Raw genomic sequence first — 21,366 nt, 5'->3', positions numbered from 1 at the left:
TCCTGCTCTGTCTCACTACTCTTTCGGCGTTCTTTCGACAGCGAAAAACGTTGCTTTTTGACGAACGACGTTGGGCAGGGCAGGGGATGGATGTGCACGAAATGTATGCACCCAGTGCTGAGGCCAGGGAAGAAGGAAGAATGAAATGTCGCAGGATTTTATTGATTTTAGAAGCCATGAGGCTGTCGTTACGTTGCACCGGTCAGCTAACCGTGTAGTGTTAAGTCTGCGGGAAAGGTGCACATGCCTGCCTACCTAGCGAACCAAAGCGCCTTCCTGGCTATCCGGAATTTTGTGTGGTATCTTTTTTTTTATCAACTTCCATTGATATACGGCTTCCCGGAGGCTTAAAGTCTTGGGGCTTTCGGTTCATTGCTGTTGGGTGTTGCCGTTGCCTTCGTTTTATTGTTATTTTTTTGCGGAGAACGGTAGAGTCCAGTGTTCGACGACGATAAGAAAGTTGACGCGAGATAGCAAGCTCTTCCAGCCACAGCTAAATAAACGTGGTCAAGGTTGCCAGGTTTTTTTTTCTTTGACATGGGATTTGTACATTCTTTCTGCTGTTTTTTTCGGAACATAACCGAGAAACTACAATGGTAAAAAAATTATTTTAAAAGTTACGAGAAAAGATTTTTGCAATAATCGATCATTTGTTGGGATGAATTTTCGGTTGACTTTTGGATATTACTAATAACTTGACGGTCAATGTCACTTTAATTTTTATTTTCATCAAATATGATTTTCCAATGAAAAACTGCAGAAAATCGAACAAAAAGTCGAACTATATTTATCTAAGAAGACAGGAGTTCCAACTATTACTGCAACATTTTTCACACCGGAGAACCGTGATGGTTTGTCTATTGAAGTTGTCCTTTTATGATATGATTTTAGAGGTGTTTTTCATTAATATTTGCTTGTAAACCCATTGAACTTTCGTGTTCCAGTTTACATTGATAAGTGGTTTACAATTATTGGGTTGATTGTTTGTTTTTATTCCTTACTCATTTTAAAATACTCCTGTGTTATATACTTCACAGTTACGCGTCACCTTTAAGAAAAAAAAACTATTTTAGTAAGAAATTGAACATTTTTTTGCATTTTTTATAACTCACTTGTACTCTTATTCTAAGGAGTGACAGGATTGTAATATTGTAAAACCATTAAAAACAAGCAAAACCATAATGTTATTGTTTGGTGATTTGAATAAAGTGATCCGTAGGTAATTGACTAGGATACATTTTGTGCACAATTGTGTGTCAGTCAAGAAACAATTGTGTGACAGTACAAGAAACAAAAAAGCATTTAAACCGAACAGAATAACTTATTTTCATGCACAACATTAGAGTAACGTGGGATGATTTTTGACGATTTTACAGACAAAGCGATTTTCACCATCTTGGATGCCAAAAGTGACCAATAACTGTGTACTCTCCTATGCTAATATTTTACACTTCAATCGATTTATATCTACACATGAGATCAAGAAAAGCGCAGTGATGATTGAGGGTACTCATCAGAACAAAGAAATAGATTTAGACATATTGGTATAGGTCGGACTCGATTATCCGGAATTCGATTATTCGTTCCCTTCTGAAATATTTGTTACCATTTCTGTCACTTCCGGCATGTTTAGGACATGTTCGAATTAAGTGAAAACAATCAATGTCCAATTTATTTTTTATGCTTCTTAATATTTTACCCCTTTTCGCCCCAAAAATAATTTCTGGTAACGCCACTGCATCATACAAGTAAAATAAAAACAGGAGCTAGTGACTGTGATTCGATTTTCCGAAAAATTCGATCACACTGGGGTCGCTTTTAACGCGGTTGGTTGTACCGCATTTAAAATATTAGATTAGACATATTTATACTAAGCTTATTTGATTTTGCGTACAAATGATCTTCCGAATCGAGTAAAAATAATCCGCGTTGTTGTAGAAATGTAGAAATGTCGTTTAAGAAAATGCATAAAAACAACCCGTGTATAAAGCGACCCCAGTGTATCCGGAATGAATTTTTTTTGATGTTCCGAATATACAAGTCCGACCTGTAGTAGAATGTTCTAGATTTTTTATTTATTTTTAAACGCTTACACTTCGGGTTGACTGCTCTATAAATGTAGAAAAGCTTATTTTTTTCCTTTATTTACTACAATATAAATTCGTTTTATTTTAATTGCTTGCTAAACTCAATCATTTCTTCCACAAAAGCTTAGCAAACACAACAATATTACCATTTTTGAATTGGTTTGCTTTTTTTGATTGCTCTGACAAGTCTAAATGTCTGGAATTTTTTCTGTGATCCAACTGTTGTATACTTTCTAAACTGTACCATATCCTATTATTTTTTTTTGTTAGGGAATTAGAGTAACGTTGTCCATTCATGTGAACTTTTGTAATATATATCCCAGTCAATTGCTATACGTGTCCCCTTGCAAAATACAATGACCACTATTGTTGAGTGATCAGGTACCTGCACCGACACGCTCCCAGTCAGGTGAAATATGGTTTATGAAGCCAATCACCTTCCCAGGATTCAAAGACCAAATCTCTTTGGGCTGTTAACAGCCACTGCCAAGAAACCTTGATCTGCATTTAAATAATGCACCACAACTGCACAGCAGATGTTCCGATGTCTCGCTTTCCATATTACAAAAGCGAAAGATATCATCCTGAACCCGGCCTATGTTCTTTAAATGATATCTACTCGAACAGTGCCCCGTTACTAGGCCGACGTATGTACAAAGAGCTCTTTTGTTGAGATCTAGGAGCTTTTTCGAATGATTCTCGTTTGGTGTGATAAATCTTTTAGATTGGGAACACTTTTTGACATCAAACCAATTGGTTATCACCTTTTGTTCCTCCCAGCGTTTAAGCTCCATTTTCACTGTACAGTTTGATATACCGCAGAAAGGTTTTGGGCCGATAAACTGTGAGTTAGATCCTTGTTTTGCAAGTTCGTCTGCCTTTTCATTCCCATCAATGCCACAATGTCCTGGAACCCAATACAAATTTACTGAGTTTGTTTGACATAGCTGTCGCAATGTGAGAATACATTCCCAGACAACCTTGGATGTACATTTATAAGCATCAAGTGCTTCCAGTGCTGCTTGACTGTCAGAGAAAATACAAATATTTGCATGTATGTATTTCCTAGTCAGACATACATTCGTACATTCAAGGATTGCAAAAATCTCTGCTTGAAACACTGTTGGCCAGTGTCCCATTGCCACTGAAATATTAATTCCAGGGCCAAAGATTCCTGCACCAGTTTTGGTACCTTTTTTTGAGCCATTTGTGAAAAATATCGTTGAACCGGGACGGACATCAGGAACTCCGACTTCCCAGTCTGCACGCGACGTTTCGCATACCTTGTAGGGAATATCATGGTTATCCTGAGGTGCCATCCAGTCTCCATTCATACTCATCACTCGCCCTCTTTTGAAAAAGTCCAGTTTTGTCAGGTGACCCACAAGATCACCTGACAAGATAGTTTTTGTTCTTTTTAGCTTCAAGGCACTCTTTTCTGCTTCTAGTTGCACGTATTCGTACAACGGCAGCAGATGAAGAATTGCATCAAGAGCTTTTGACGGGGTGCTTTTCATTGCTCCTGTTATAGCAATGCACGCAAGTCGTTGAACTTTATCTAGCTTTGTTCTAGCGGTGGACTCTTTGGTTTTTGGCCACCACACTAACGCAGCGTAGGTCAGTTTTGGACGTATAATAGATGTGAATATCCACATCACCATTTTTGGTCTCAAGCCCCACTTTCTCCCAACGGTTTTGGAGCACAACCATAATGCACTGACCGCCCTGTTGATTGCATAGTCAAGATGTGCATTCCAGTTTAGCTTGGCATCAAGGATAACTCCTAAGTATTTAACCTGTTCACTGAATGGAATTTCTACTCCTCCAAGCTTGAGAGTTTTTAGATTGAATTTCCTCTTTCTAGTGAAAGGTACGATTACAGCTTTTGTCGGATTAATGCTGAGACCCTCCTTTATACACCAAGACTGGGTATACTCCAGAGCCTCCTGCATTCTTTCCGAAACTATGTTGTCGAACTTTCCTCTTACCAAGATGACTATGTCATCTGCAAAGCCCACAACTTCGAAACCTTTTGCTTCTAAGCTTTTGAGAAGATCGTCCACCACCAAAGACCACATAAGTGGCGAAAGAACACCTCCTTGCGGACATCCTTTCGTTTCCCTTACCGTAACAGACGAACCTCCCAACTCAGAAGTGATTTCTCTTTTTGTAAGCATGGTATGAATCCAGTTAACAATGCTCGTGTGAAATCCTTTGTTCTTCATTGCACTAGACATTGAAGAATAGGACGCATTATCAAAAGCACCTTCAATATCCAAGAAAGAGCACAGAGCAATTTCTTTAGCTGAAAGTGACTTTTCAATTTTCATGACCAGCGTATGAAGCGCTGTTATAGTGGATTTTCCAGTTTGATGGGCAAACTGGAACTTTGAAAGCGGTTTTGTTTGCATGTAAGATGTATGAATGAAATCATTCAGCACTTTTTCCATTGTCTTCAACAAAACCGAAGAAAGACTAATGGGTCTGAATGATTTAGGATGCGTCTTATCACGCTTTCCAGTTTTAGGTATAAAGAGTACTCTTACTACCCTCCATTTTGATGGAATATGATTCAACCTTAAACTGGCCTTGAAAATCTCAATGAGAGAAGGAATTAGTATTGCTTCACCTTTTTGAAGCAATGCTGAAAATATTCCATCTACACTTGCAGACTTAAAAGGCTCAAAGGATCTCATAGCACTTTCCACCCTGGTTCTCGTAGAAATTTCATCCGCCACATCTGATACAGTATTTTCCGTTCTAGCAGACCAAGAGCTAGTCTGCGTATAACAAATTTCAACTAACCATATCCTAACTAGGTTTGAAGAATAAACAAATAACAGATGCAACCAGCAATGAACAGCTTCCAACAAATCTTCTTTCTCAATTGCTCGAATAATACGTAGTTTCTGCTCCGAAGTCAATGACGTTTTAAGGTACATTTTTTTATAAAATTTCAACACGAACAAATTGTAACAGGTATAACACATTTGCCCTTGCTAGAAAAAATAAGCAATCAAATTGAGTTTATAAAACCATACATATGCAATAAGGACACAAGGCACTAATGAGAATTATATACTTTAATTTCCACTGAAAGTAGATTATCCTGAAATTAGAAAACTTCTGAAGAAACGTGATTCCAAAAAAAAAATTGAAACATCAGAGAAAGATTGAAAAACTTTCGCAAACAAACTGATAATAATTTTCAAAGCCAAAAAATGAAAGCGAATAGTCATTCAGGAACAAAATTCCGTTTTCTCGAAAAACGCCCCCAGGCAAAATAAAAAAAGCAGGCACGATTTAATTAAAATTACAAAATCAAAATTGTTTTTTGATGTCAAACATCACAGAAATGCATGAAACATGATGAAGATACATGGTGTTATCTGAGAAAGTGTTTTTTTTTTTTTGAAAAAAATACCTGGAACTAGTGACTGAGAGACTGTCCTGGTAGATCATCCACCAGATCTGAACGGTTCATACATTTCTAAGACATTTCAAATAAAAAGTTGAAGAAAATCAGTTTAGTAGCTTCACCGCAAAACCATTTTTTGAGAAACACCATTCCGAGATAAACGCCTGTGAAGTTTCAAGTTTAGCTTATGCGACCGTGGTGAGGCGCGCTGTGAATCGCTCTAACTGTTTCCCTATTGCTCAGATCTTTATGAAAATTTGTTAAAATGTTCTCAAAATGTTGTACTCTAAGATAATGCAATAAAAAAATTCTCGATTTTTTGAAAACTAAAAAGGTATATAACCCCTTAAGGAGCATATTCATTAGTCCCAAAAAAATCAAGGTTGTAAAAACCAGCCCAAAATTGGAAGATAATGTTATTTATGTATTTTTTTAAAACATTTCGACTTTCTGAAAAATTATTTACAGGTTGCCCGAACGTGATTGATAAAAAATGACTTTTTTAAGCTAAAAACCACTTTTGTTTCCACATTTTTCCGTATATATTTTTTTATTTCTGTAGGGTTATTTTGAATATTTTGCATGATGTAGTTCAGCATTGCATTCAGTTATTTGACTCACATAGCCTATGAATATCGGAAATAAGTAAATTTCTTCTATAATTTTTAGATAATCTTTAGAAAGGCGACGGTTTTTCTCCATTTACGAAAGCCTACTGTGACGCACGCTGGGCAAGCGAAATCAAATGAAACTTTTGACCGTTTACAAGCCTGCTCCTGACCAGGGTTGCAAATTTTCACTGTCAGTGATAGATTTTCAGTTGACACTGAGAGCTACGAATATCAGTATCAACACGAACGAGCTGAAAGTGATAATTGCTTTCAGCTTCAATCAGTTGACAGTGGTAATGCTGACTGGCAGCATTTCGTGATTTCGCACACGTTGCTCTAGCGATGTTTATGCGGTGTAGGATGAAGGTGCCTATCTGCTTTAGGGAATTCAAGCAATGGATTGGCTCAGATCAAATAATTTCGATATTAATTAAGATATATCATTTATATCACTGACATGATTATTGACTGATAATTGACACGGGTGACACTCAATATCAGTTTGGAGAGAGTGAGAGTGAAACAGCTGTTGTACCATTTTCATTTTTCTGTCGAAATTTTTCACGTCGAAATTTCGCAACACTGCTACTGACTTGAATAATTAAAAATGCAAGTGTTTCTTCATAAATTATCGCTTAATGGTCATTACGGCGTTAACGCATATGAATAACAAAACCTAGAATTTAAGTTTGAATATTTTTTTTATTGATTAGCGAAAAACGAGAAAAAAACCGCAGCATGGTTAGGAAATCTTTCCAGGGTTAATAAAATGCTATAATATTCAAGTTTGCCCTACCTAACCGCATGTCTGAATATTCATATTAGGGAAAAATGATACTGTGTAGTGGATTGCAGTGATCAAACTGTTCAACCTAAAAAGTATGCCTGCAACAGAGTCCCAAGTGTGGGTTGAGGTGTCAGTATCATTTTATGATACTTTTATTTTTCCTTGTAGGAGACTGAACCACTGCTACCATTTTTGATCTATTGTGGTATGCCTCCACTTACTATAAGTGCGTACGAGTAGGTTCATTACTATTTGACGAGTTGATGTCCTTGCTACATGGTACATTTATCCCAGTTAGGTAACGCACTTTTTATGAAGTTAATTACATCACCGGAACATCCCCTTTAAATTTGGCAGGTTCTATATGTCCCTTACCGAAGATACGCAATCTGCGTTGTATTAACATTCGGCCTTCGCAGAGAAGGTGTTCCGATGTTTCACTTTCAATGCCACAAAGGTGACATTTAATATCATCCGGTTTGTCTATCATTTTAAGATGATACCTGCTCGGATAATGCCCTGTGATTAGACATGTGAACATTTTCAGCAGCGGCGACTCGTGGCTTTTGAATCCGCCTGTTTAACTACAAATTCTGGAAATCGCAGTTTGAGGAAGTAATCACAATCATGTCCGCGTAATCACGCAATTTGTTATCATTTGAAAGTTAAACTAAAAACCAATAAAATATAAATATAAATTTGCGTTCGAAATATATTTCTTGCCTGGCGTCCCCGTGTGTAATGCACAGATTGCACCTATGGACGAGTCGCCCCTGGTCCTCAGGTGTTTCTTATTGTGTCTAAGAAGAACGGAGCTCTTCTCATGATTTGGCTCTATGAATTTTTCCGATTTTCGAAACCCGCTTGTTATATTGCAGTTTGATTCGATGGGTACTGCATGGCATTTACCGAGTTCAGCTGTTAAAACACTCGGTTCTTACCGAGTTCCATTGAAAGGTTATGGACCAACAAAGTTAGTGGATGACCAGGAATACAGAATAAATCAACCTGATTTTTTAGCGGTAAGATGCATTCCCACACCAGTTTAAAGTGACGAAAATGAGAATTCAGAGCGTTATCTATCCTTCTTATTTCCTTTGTTTACGTCAAATATTATCGGTCATCCCAAATATTTTTTTAGTAATAGAATTCAATAATTGACTGCTTACTAAAGCAGGTATTAGACGAAGCAAATGTTTGCTATTTTTTAATACAGATTTAATTTTGTGCAAATAAAAATCGTACCAAAAATAGCAAATATTTGCTTCATCTAATACCTGCTTAAGCCTCACCAGCTAGAACCAACAAAGGTTACATTATTTACTAAAGAAGCGTTTCAAAGGAAGTGCATTACGTTCTATTATTTAGCAACGAAATCCATCCTTATGATAAACCACCATTTTTTCTTGACCTAAATATTCGCCGAATTTGTGAGAATGGCCATGTGTCACATGTCAACAAGCTATGATTTGACGTTTTCTGATTAATACAAGTCTCATCGAACCGCACAAATAAGATTTCTCGATTAAAATAAATTATATCAGGCTTGTATCAATAAAAAAAACGTAAAATCGTGGCTTGTTTACATATGGCACATGGATTTACGTTTATTAGAAAATATGTGTTTGGCTACTCGTGTATATTAAGGACAAGTTGGTATTAGGGGAGATACTTATTACTGTCCAATTTTTGAATTTGTACCCCACCTTCTCCTTCCACCGCGTATTTACCGATACTTCATATATGATCTGTCGCAAATTCCAAAATCCTCACCCCTAAACTCAACTGGTTCAAAAGTTATGATTTTTTTTTTAAATAAAATACATCGAATATAGCCGTTTTATATGGTCACCCTATTTCGGAGCTGGTCCCCTTAACATCCCAACGAAACAATACGGGTTTGATTATTTTTAACATAGATGCATCCCTGCGGTTTTGAGCACAATTGAAGCACTTTGCGTGACCAACTTCGAAATAGGGTGACCATAAAAAACGACTGTGTTCGATGTATTTAATTTTAAAAAAAATTCATAACTTTCGAACCAGTTGATCGATTTTCGATCTTTTTGGGTCAAATTAAAGGTAATTACATCTAGTTATAAGAAAAAATACCAAAAAATAAATCTGGGTGCTTTTATATGCATAATGTTTAAAATTATTGAAATTTTCGGCTTGTTTTTAAATTGAATTTACTCAAATTTAAAAAAAACAACATATTCCTAAAAGTTCCTTCATTTATAGAGTCAAGTATGCTCTTCAAAATGAGACCAAGAGATATTTTTTATGTTTGCCCCAAAAAGAATGACATACAAATGAAAAACGCATATTTTTTGATGAAAAATATTAATAACTTTGAGTAAAATTTAGATATTTACGATGTCAGCATTGCAAATTGTTTCTCTTTTTGAATTGTTCAAAAATAATTTTAGTAACGAAATCGACTATCTGAAAAGTTTAAATTTTAAGAAATCTGGGATAAGCTGTTTGTAGGTATGTAAGATATCAAATTCAATTTTCCAATATTTTCAAATAAAAATTCATGCAATTCTCCAAAAGTTATTTCTTAAAAACTCTTGTCATTTTTCAACTCTTGTCATTATTCAGATATATCGATTCATGATAAAAACTTAAGCCCTTTTCAAATGTTGGTCCACCACCACAAACCCTCATTGAATTCTGTGGGGGTGCTGCTAACATCTGACCAAGTTGGCGCAAAATCCAACTCTTAGTTAACTTCGTGCATCTTTCTATTTACTTGTAAATCGCTTCATCAACTTATTAAAAACAACGTGATAACTACTAAAACAAGTTAAAATCACTTTAAGCGAGATAAATACCTCTTTTTAACCCAGCAAACACGAATGTTTTATATACCGCCACTATGAGAACACCCATTCGCAACTATAGGAACTCTACCGTAACTATTGGAACAAAAGCGTGCACCATATTTTTGTTAATTTCAAGTCTCAAAGAGTAGTCAGATCATCAAGTAGATCCCATTTCGACAGAAAATAGTGAAACGTACCAGCTAGACTGGTTACAATCAATTACAATCAATTTTTATTTATTATAAAAAGGGCAAACACTCTTGGACATCAACCAAAAAAACTCTTGTGTTAGTGACGGCAATCGTTAGTTTAACTTCATTTTATTCGGACAGAACAATCGAATGTTGATTGTATTCATATACAGTATTTCTAATGATTTTAGGATTGTGTGAAGTAAATTGTGAGAGTAGTTTTCTGATGAACCATTTCCTTGTTTTTTGCCAAGTACCTATATGTTGTTTGTTTCGAATCGGAAACAGCTCCCCACAACTTGGCAACCATTATGCGCTGGTTTTGTTTGCCGTGTGAACCGTTTATCGACGTACGATTTGTTTCTGTATGTATTGCTCGACCCAACCGTGTGTGTGTATGTGTCAGTGTGGGTGATGCTAGCGCACTAGTTTTGGTACGCGCTTCCTTTTATCAATCGTCGTAAGTGGCGCTTGAAACACGAGTGCCTTATATCAGTGCTTCTGACAGCTATCGCTTGACTTGTTTGTTGTTGTTGTTGTTGTTGTTGTTGCTGTAGTACATCAAATTTTTGGCAGCTGGATTGGGCGGCACGTTTTACATTCTCTCATACATGGGAGATGTAGAAAGATTAGATCCGCTGATCAAATGTCACCCACAATCGATTTATGCTTTGGTGTGCTGTGGGTGGTCGGCTTTGTTGGTTTCGCCTGACGGGGGCACATTTGTTTTCGCTTGTTAATTAAATTTCTGTTAGGTTGGCTGTTTCTAGAGCATCCCAGGTGCGATAGAGGAAAAAAAAGAACACCGATGGCAGAGGGAGAGAGAGCGATACGAAACGAAATGAAACACGAGCCAAATCGGCAATTTGTAATCATACGTAACTCTTGCCTCTCCGATTAGCTTTTCTCACACAAAACACGGAACACGGGCTGCAGCCGGGCACAGAGTATCGATTAATTGCGTATCATAAAAGCAATCACACACTGAGTGGAAATGAAAGGCCACGATGAGATGGTGTGAGAAACATAAAAATAGTAAACAAAAGATTCGGCTGCGATGCCGGTATCGTCATCATGGTGGAATGGGCAGATGCTCGGGCAGCGGACTTTGCTTTTTTGATTGCTACGAGAAACGGCTTCGGCTTCGGCAAAAGCCAATCAATAGCACTGGGCCGAAATGTAAACTAATCTGTTTGTGGCCTTGGCGCTCGACTTCTGGGTTTCCCACTCGGACTGTTTTTGCCTTTCTCCTAGAAAGGTATAGCAATCACTTGCAAAACCGAAGATATAAAAGTGCTCCAAAGGGCCGAATGGCATATATCACTCGACTCAGCTCGACGAGCTGAGCATTTTCTGTATGTGTGTGTGTATGTGTGTGTGTGTGTGTGTATGTGTGTGTGTGTGTGCAGATTTTTATTCTCACTCACTTTTCTCAGAGATGGCTGGACCGATTTTCATGAAATCAATTGCAAATGAAAGGTCTTGTTGTCCCATAAGACCCTATTAAATTTTATTGTAATCGGATTTTTAGTTTAGAGGTTATGTATCAAAATGTAAAAATCATGAAACATCATTATCTCGCAAACTACACAACCGATTTGAACAAAATTGGTTTCAAATGAACGGGCTACCTGAAAAACCCTTAACTTTTGAATTTTATAAAGATTGAGCCAGTGGTTCAAAAGTTACGAAAAGAAAAGTGTTCTAAAGACAGTTTAATCTCACTCATGTTTCTCAAAGATGGCTGGACCGATTTTCATAAAATCAGTGTCAAATGGAAGGTCTAGTTGCCCCATAAGACCCTATTGATTTGTTTTGCAATCGGACTATTACTTTGACTGTTATGTTTAAAAATGTGAAATCCAGCTTTGAAACGGAACATATGCCGAAGACTACTTGGACTCACTCACTTTTCTCAGAGATGACTGAACCGATTTCCACAAAATTAGTGTCAATTGATAAGTCTAGCTGCCTCATAACACCCTATTGAATTTTACTGTAATCGAACTGTAACTTCGTCTGTAATGTACCGAAATGTGAAAATCACGAAACTTCATTATCTCAGAAACTACACAATCAACATTATTATCAGACGAGCGGACTAGTTAAGCGTTGACTGATGAATTATGATTGAACACGTGGTTTAAAAGTTTTTCTGCCCTATACGTTCCCATTTCATTTGATTATAATCGAACTTAAGTAATCGTTATTAAATTGTTAATAAAACAACGAAAGTCTATTATTTCAAAGATTACATGACTTATTTGAACATAACTAGTGTCATACGAACGAGTCATCTCTCAAACTTACAAATAACAAATTTCATAACAATTTGATATGTAGCTCAAAAGTTATGGAAAGAAAAGAAATTCAAAGACTATTTAAAACGATACCTGCTTTGATCGATATTTGTGACCTCAACATAATTTAAATGCGGTATCGTACTATTTGAACGTTCCAAATTCGTTGATTCCTTGCGATGTGATTAAAGTCTGCAAATGCACGGAGAATCGGCCGTAGGATATGATCAAAGTCAAATAACAAATCGTTTGAAATGATTGGTTTTATCGAAATGACAACATCCTCGACTTTTGGCTTCTGTACATCGCCTTAATTCTGAATATATTCATATTGGGTGGTGTTCGGTCATTTTTAGCAGATTTTCTGGCATCAATCTGACACAGGTATTTAGTTATTTTGGTTGTTTTCCAGAAACTGAAAGTGGTCGTCTTCAAATTCAAAATAGTGTCCAGGGTCAATGTTTGGTTTCTATGCATCATCTCGAAATCCGTATTAAGTATTATTCGGTTATTTTCGACTGTTTCCTAAACGACTGTTATTTTCGATTATTTTCGGTTATTTTCGACTGTTGCCACTAAACAATTCAAAATGGTGCCTGATTGGTTATTTTAGGCTGTTTTTCACAAACCGGAAGTCGCCGTCTTGGATTTCAAAATGGCATTTAAGATAATTTCTGGCCTCATAGCGTCATTCTGATTGAAGAAACACCCATAATGGGTGTTATTCGATCATTTTCGGCTGTTTCCCAGGAACCGGAAGTCGCCAACCTAGAATCCAAACTGGGTTCTGTGGTCGATTTCAGCTGCTGTGTATCATTCTAGTTCCGGAGATACTCATGTTAGGCGGAAATCGGCCATTTTTGGCTGTTTTCCAGAAACCAGAAGTTGCCATCCTACAATTCATAGTGGTGTCTGAAGTCAATTTTCAGCTTCTTGCAATATTCTGGCTCCGGAGATACTCATATTGGGTGGTATTTGGTCATTTTCATCTGTTTTTCAGAAACCTGAAAGTCGCCATCTTAGAATTCAAAATGGTATCTGTGGTCGATTTTAGCTCCTGTGTATCATTCTAGATCCGGATATTATTACATTGGGTGGAAATCGGCCATTTTTGTCTGTTTTCCAGAAACCGTATGTTGCCATCTTACAATCGAAAATGTTACCTGAGGTCAATTATGGAACATATTGGTTACCACTGAAAACTTCCAATCACCAAATATGGTTCCATTTAGTTGAATAGTTCGCGAGATGTGCAGAAATTTGTGCAGAAACATGTGATTCCAGAAGATGGAGGGGCGTCGAACCATTATGGACATATTTGTTACCTCTCAAAACATTCTCATACCAAATTTGGTTGTATTTTCTTGATTGGTTCTTAATCTGTGCGAAAATTGTGTTTCATTTGTATGGGACCTCTCCCTCATAGAAAAGGGAGGGGTGTCAAACCATTGTGCACATATTTGTTACCTTTAAAAATATTCACCTGCCAAATTTGGTTCCATTCAGTTGGTTAGTTCTCAGAATGTGCAGAAATCTTTGTTTCATTTGTATGGCAGTCCTCCCTTCCAAAAGAAGGAGGGGTGTCAAAACATTATGAACATATTTTTTACCACTAAAAACATTTACCTGCCAAATTTTTTAGAACCTTAAGGGCATCTTCAGCGGTGGTCCAAATCGTTGTTTTGTTCTATTTTTTTGGAACAAACTCAAATTCACTGCTGCACCGGTGGTGTAAATTTTGTTTTATACCAGATCTAAATTGAAAAAAATTGAAACTGGTATACGTTTTGGTCTATTTTTGTCACTTTTTGGAACAAGAAATAGATCGTTCTAAAACCTTTTGTACGCTGCCAATAGGTGGGTAAAATGTCATATTTTAATTGAATACCTTATTTTTATCTATTTCCATATAAGCGTTTTGCTAGTTTTGGGGAATAAACAAAACAAAGATTTTTCATGACAATTCACAATTCATTTTTGTAGCTTTTCTGAAGAAGAATATGAACAGGTTTGTCGTTTTTGGCTTCAAGGGAACCGACCAGAAAAAGGGGGAATTCTGAAAAACCATAACCATAGGTTCAACTACTTGGTTTGCAACCATCTGCCACCAGGATGACAAATATGTTGGCTATTTGTTAATCGCCTTAATTATAGTGGGACTAGAGGAGACCTTGAGAGGCCAGAAAAATGTTCCTCGAAGACACTGAACTGAAAACGTTCAAAATGCTGGGATGACATTGCGCATTTCGTTTCGAGCAACTCGAACAAAACTAAGTGATCGCTGGGGGGCGTTATGTTTCGTTTTTCGTATTTTTTCGCGTTTGCGGGTTAGATAAGCTGCAGGACAAATGACAATGACAGCTCCTTTTAAGCTTGAAGCATAACTGGCAGTATGTGACCTACTCGAAAATAGCGAAAATCGTTCGAATCGAGCTGCGCAATGCCACCCAATATCCTCAAAACCCAACCCGAGTTTGAAGAACTGCAAGATTTTGAAGGATTGATGAGACGAAAACGGAAGATGAACATCTACGCGACCAAATATTTTTCGCTATCCTCCGAAGCCCTACTTGTAGCAGAAATTTTTCGATCATACCAATCCATCCTGAGAAATGTCACTGACGCTCGGGTCAAACCGTCAAATCCATAAAGACTTGTGGATATGAAGTGTCTTACCAAAGTAATCGTTTAATGTGCGAAAAAATTAGCGAATTGCCGTTTGTTAAATATTAAGTGCTTTTTATTATGACAAGTCTCATTAACTGATAGCATGGGGTATTGAACTGTTGACAGTGTGACAGATGTCAGCGGTTTAAAACAACAAGATATACAACACCGGTGCGGAGAACGAAAAGTTGGTCTATATTAGCTGGTTTTATTCAGGTTTCGCTGGTGTAAATCTAGGATAAAGTTGTTTCAAAAATAGACCACCGCTGAAGATGCCCTAAGAGTGAATATACATTTATTGGATTGAAGCGTTCTTGTAAATCTATTTTCATAAATAATAAGTTTGAATGAGAAAGGCTGGGTCTGACCGCTAGGTGGATTAATTTAGGTTTTTTTGTTTGGCTTCATTATGCCCCACTCGCTGTATGTCTTTATTCAATTTTTCTAATTAGAGGCCTTTTCCTTTCGAAGTGATTGCTGTTGCAGAATGGATATTTCCGTTGCAAGAATGCAATTAACCATTCAACGGTTATGGTTAACACGTTGAACGTTACTTTGAAGGGAAAATAATTTGTTTTCGTTTTAACTATCGTGTAGCATTACTTGCGAGAATTCTAGGTTTTGTTTAAAAGATCTTCTTCACAAAATTAGCCTGCTACCCATTCAAATCGCAGCGCAAATGCTCAACCAACGTTCGCACATATATGTTTACACGTTTTCTTCTATGTTTACACGTTTCCTACCTGTATGAAGTAATATAAGGAATATTTGATCTTGGGAAAAAGTCGGAAATTCGTTTACGTTTAATTCTTGTTCATGACTTTTGCCACAAATACTGCTTGTTGAATTTCTCTGCGCATTTGCAAAGTTCCAACCCGTACGAATCTTTTCTTCACTCGTTCAGAATGAAATTCTAGAGCAAATTAAGCTAGTATTTGTAGGGAAATGGTAGGACAAAGGTTCATTTGCCCTGTAATAAAATTTCAAGGTCACTACGTGGTCAACTCTAACATTAAATTGATAGTTGATAGTTGCCTGATTATCTTATATACGGACTTTAGTTATTTAAATACTGTGAAAAACAGCATGAATTGATGTGACCTTCACTATCATATATAAATTAAGCTAACCATCAAATATTTGGAATGCACTAAGCCGTCAGATTTTCGACAGCCTGACCAAACGCTACCTTCAAATCAGTTAGTTCAATAAAGGCGATTTGAATTCTTCGATCGTTGTGCTTGCAGTGAAAGACAAGCAGATTAGTACTTAATCACTAGAGATATATAAAAAAAAAAATAACAATAGTAGCAACATCGGTTTTGGCCGGCCCTCGGCCACTGTGCGTCAGATACATCACCTGCTCGATCGAAGTTCACTTCCAGCCGTAAGTAAGACGGCAGCTCGACCGGATGCCACCTGTACAAGGAACGCGCTTTCGCGCCCCTTGTAGTAATGGGAATGACCACAATTAATGACCAATTCCGCTGAAAACTCTCAACCAACGGGCAGCGAAATCGTCACATTTGCTCATCGCGGAGAAGCTGGTTAATACCGTTACATGAACTTGCGTTCGACGCATTAAACATGTTCTCTTTTTTTCTTACTCTCCACGAATTGTGTGAATGTGCAAAAGACCAAGCCCTCGCTGCTGGCCTGAAAGAGAGAAGCAATGCGCTTCTGTGCCGATTGCGGCCAGACCAGAAACATACCAGGAATGGGATCCAACTGTGATGCTGCAAATCTAGGTCCTCTCTGACTAGTCTGTAAATGGTGATTCCTGCCAGTGAGCTACGCCATAGCAAAGCAGGTTTTGCATGATAGTACAACTGTAACAGTGTGTTGTATCCATTGCATTGCTCGCTGCCTCTGTGTGGGGAATAAGCTTAACGATAAGCTTCTGCTATCAGTGTTCCTTTGGTTATGCATTCTCCAAGTTCCAGTTGCGCTACAAACATCGGCAGCACACAAAAGATGCGGCTCCAATTCCTGTTTCTATGAGTGTACCAACCCTCAGAGGTATACAGTTGAACGGATGTGACACATTTATCACTCGGAGGAAACGGTCTGTGGGGCTGGCAAGTGTGTAAGATCGATACCTTTCATTCATAGGGTAAGCCAAACTGGGAGCTTGCCAGCTATCAGCAGCATCAGATGGTTCCGGACAGGTGCTTTGCCAATATGTCAGCCGTTAACCAATCGTTGTGGTTCCGAGTGCTGGAAATGTGACTTTGGATAAGGTGGCGCACGACCGGCGATGTATTCAACCGTTGGTTGTCGGGTTTCAAATGTAATTGAAACTTATTCAAAGAAAAAAATCCTCTTGGAGAAAAAAATTAAAGAACTGCGCTCCTTCACGCAACAACGGCGCTTGAAGGGCGTTAAAGCCGTAGTTATGTAAGCCTATATAGATTAGAGCTGAATGGTTTCGCTTACCGGTCCAGTTCTAACTGAAATAACAGCATCTCGAATACCAGTAATAGACTGGACTCTTCTTTTACGCAGATCGTAACAAATACTTCGAGGTGTCTTTAAAACATTAATACAACTAATAACCCAAGTTAAAGCCAATGCGTATTTGCTTCAATTATAGTCATTAATGTCTCTTGGTCTAAACCGGTCCCAAATAAAAATAAGCTAATCAAGCTTCTCTAGTCAGCCGGCTGAATATAGAATAAACCGAAAATAGCTAGCTTATTTAGGGTAGGAGTTATATGACACATTCTACCGTGACGTTACAACGTTTTGACTATTCTGTTGGCATCATTTTAATTCTAACTTATATTTTGACGTTGACTAACGTCTATATCGAAGTTAGGCACCTGAATTTGAAAATCTAGTAATTCAACCAGGGAAAAGTGGTCAGGTTTTGAGCGCTTATTTTGCAGTCATCTATAATCAGGTTTTCGAGGTTTTGGCATCAATCGATCAGAAATTCTTTTACGGTTAAATTTATGTAACAAAAATAAACTATTGTTTGAGATACACTATTGAAAAATTGGTAATAATTATCGATTGTCTAAATCATACCGCGCAGCCAATCACTACCTCTCTTCCCTAGTACAGTCGACACTAACGGATACAATCGATCTGACTTTGTTGTTATTGTTGTTGTTACTTTCTGTTTCCGATGTTTATTTGCGTTCCTTGTCAATCCATTCTCTACTTTGCCCCTTCTTCTTTCTAACTAACTGACGAAGCCTTGGTATAAAACGTACCGTTCGAACATGTCACCCCATCAGTTTCATTACTAAACCGTACCGATTACATACGGACGCTAGGTGTTAGCAGCTGAAAGGGGGAAAGACATCTCGTGCCGGTTTCACCCGTAATGCTGGTGGCTGTTAGTAGTAAATGGCTACTGCAAAATACTAAAGTGACTGGCATTCTGGACGGACTAACCAGTAAACGAGAATAATCTGGCAACTGGTACCTTTTGGTGCCTCGAAGTTTTGTAAAAGAAGCGTTGCAATTCCCTCTACTATTTGTTTTAATGGAACATAAGAATACGGTAGTCAACGTCATGCGGTCGTGTCTTGAATACCACCCTCCTACTATTTTCCATGAAACCCTTTGATATTATTATAGATTCGGAAAGTATACAAAATTTCTTTTGAGAATGATGTATAAGATATTTGTTTACTTTGTTTATATTACCTTGGCGAGTAAAAATGTAGCGTGACGTTACAACGCGCGAGAAATTAAGGTGTCGGGACTTTTCTTACAAAAGTCAAAAACTCTGCTCTGTTTGGAATTTTATAACAATTTCTTCTTCCACGATTTGATAACAAATAATAATCGAACATTTTGCCATGTTTAGAGTGCCTATAACTGGTAACATCTATATTTGAGAAGCTTTTATATTTCGTGACGTTACACCGCTCATTTTTCAGCAAGGGGTATTCTCACTCCGTTGTAACGTCACGAAAATATGAATCAGTCGGTATCCATTATTTAGGGGAACTGCTCCATTATTCAACTCAGCCCGTATATTCATCTCATTCAACATGTGAACACAATTGAAAACAGGAAAAAACGCATATTTTCTCCTTAAACCAAACTACTAATCCATGGAATGGATTCTTCTTAGTTCACTTTAGATTCCTCATGAAGTATAATCCTCAAAAACTCACTTAAAAACACTAAATTTGATATTATAGTCGGGCATCTGCACTCGAAAACTCTTTCAATTCAATCACCTACCTCAGAAAACAAAATCCGCGCATTGGTATATACGGCTTCAACGGGACTCGTTCAGCAGCCAACCAAAGTTTTTCTCACCACTAGCGGACCACTTTTTATTTTAACCACTAAACTAAATCTCTCACTACACTAAGAATACTTCAATCTTTGAAATGTTCACCTCAAATTTCCAAAAACAAGCTTGAATTAGTAGAAATATATGAGATGAATTTCTACAATTCCTAAATTTCAACTGTATGTATTCTCATCTGTTTTCACTGCGTTGAAGAAAATCAAGAGTTGCCAAATCAATTTCTGTTAATACGAAAAATTCATACAGAAAATGTTGAATTATTACGACATAATTGACATAAACCTACAGCACTGTAGTGGTTACCAAGGTTACCTATTTTTCACGTAAACAACTGCAGCAGATATCTAGGTAACTACTACGATGGGCTGCGGCTACGTTCATTCATGATAATGTGATTCATTCATGATTAACAGTGAGATGAGTATAGGGGCATCGTGAGATTAATTATTGAGCAGTGATTCAAGTTTTGAGATGGATATGGAAGCGTTGTGAAAAATGGTTTGTTTTACAAAATTCAGTATAAATCTAGCTAATTTTACTAAATATACAATGCTTAACGATTCCATAAGAGTACGTAAGCATATTTAGCTTATTTGTTCAATGATTTCGTGAAAATTTGGTGTTTAATCTGTGCATTCTTCGTGAATATCGGCTTAATGAGATGAATAATGGAGCAGTTCCCCTATCACATATTTCTTAGACATTTTCATATGAAATAGTTCAATGTCTGATTTTATATATTTCTACTTCTACTTTAAGCACTTGGTTTGTGGGGTTATCAATAAACTACGTAACAAATTTGCTTTGTCGTTTAATGTTTGGGAATGCAGAACCAAACTTAAACTTGGAGATTTTCAGTGAAGGAATGTGAGTTATGATCAAATCAATTCTTTTCATAAGTGACATATGTATCATAAATATTCTCAAAAGTGTCTTATATGACATTATGTGTAAAACATATTAAATTTATTTTATTGTAGTTTTTTTCACAATGTCTGAGTACGTTAGCAGTTTATTCAGCATTTATATTAAAAACAAGTTTACAAATGTGTCCTTAATTCCAATAAATACAAGGAACCTTTAAAAAATTATAATAATAACACAAAAATGCCGCTTTTTAGCTTTTTTCGCTCCCGTAATATTGCCTTGATTTTTTCAAACTCACATTACTTATTCAAGAAAATTCAAGTGCATTTTTGCCGCTGAAAATTTTGACGTGGGACTACGTCTTTGTTTTCTATACTAGATTACACTTTGTGAAATTAAAAATTAAACTGGCAAATGTTGCGTCAGATTTCAAACGATTATAGCAAGCGGACGACTTAATGCATCTTAGTCATTTATATGTCGGTGGATAGATAAAGTGTGTAACAATTTTTTGATATAATGTTCAACATTGTTGCTTTACTGCTTAATGGTGGAAAAAGGTGAAAAGTTCCAAGGTCAAGCTTTCCCATACATTTCCCTCGTTATTGGCTTGCTTCCCGAGCACAGATAACAATAACATGGACGAAATAAGTTCCACTGCCTACATATTTTGACTCAACAAAGTGTTTTGGTTTGTTTATTTTTCTCTAAGCTGTGTGGCCATGCCCTAATGGCAAAAATCTACTCTGAACTCGATAAATGCGTGTAGGAAATTCAGCTTCAGTTTAGTTTGTTACACAATAGCGAGTGAAGTATAGCTGTTAGAGGTACGCGACATTGAGAAACGAGAGCTGCATACGAGTCAATTCCAGGCAGTGCGGAGCATGTTACCTTTATTTTGCATACGGCAGCAACAGTTACCATCGTACACTGCAGAATATTTTGCTGACACAGCTACTGGAAGGCACAGCGGAGAGCAAATTTCATGCGCGGCCAACAAAATATTCAATACTACCGGTGGTGGTGCGATCATCAGCGTTCTGTAGCACAAATTTCATACTGAAGATTATGGAATCGGTTCTTATCAGAACTATAGATGCTTCAAGATAAGAGTTATGAAAATTTCCACAACTACTACTAGGGTAAAATTTTCATGTATTCATGCATCGTCGTTAGTTTTACAATAACGACCATCAAATATAAACGGTAGTGTTGCCTATTAACAGTTTATCGCAGCAGTATATACGTTTAGTCCTACGTCACCATTTCATACAACCCCTAGGGCTGTATACCTTGTAGTATTTTCATCTAGACTTGCCCCAAAAAAAAATAGC

General features: G+C 37.1%; 1 protein-coding gene across 21 annotated transcripts in view; it reads left to right on the top strand.

Moving 5' to 3' along the window:
• The window catches only part of LOC129722887 (poly(rC)-binding protein 3), a 577,573-nt gene that overhangs the window by 258,355 nt on the left and 297,852 nt on the right, over positions 1–21,366 (top strand). The gene's annotated exons all lie outside the window — the stretch shown is intronic.

This window comes from Wyeomyia smithii, chromosome 2 (assembly GCF_029784165.1).
Source record: "Wyeomyia smithii strain HCP4-BCI-WySm-NY-G18 chromosome 2, ASM2978416v1, whole genome shotgun sequence".
In the NCBI taxonomy this organism is placed as follows: Eukaryota; Metazoa; Arthropoda; class Insecta; order Diptera; family Culicidae; genus Wyeomyia; species Wyeomyia smithii.
Note: the sequence above shows the minus strand (reverse complement) of the source record. Positions and strands in the feature narration are given on the sequence as shown.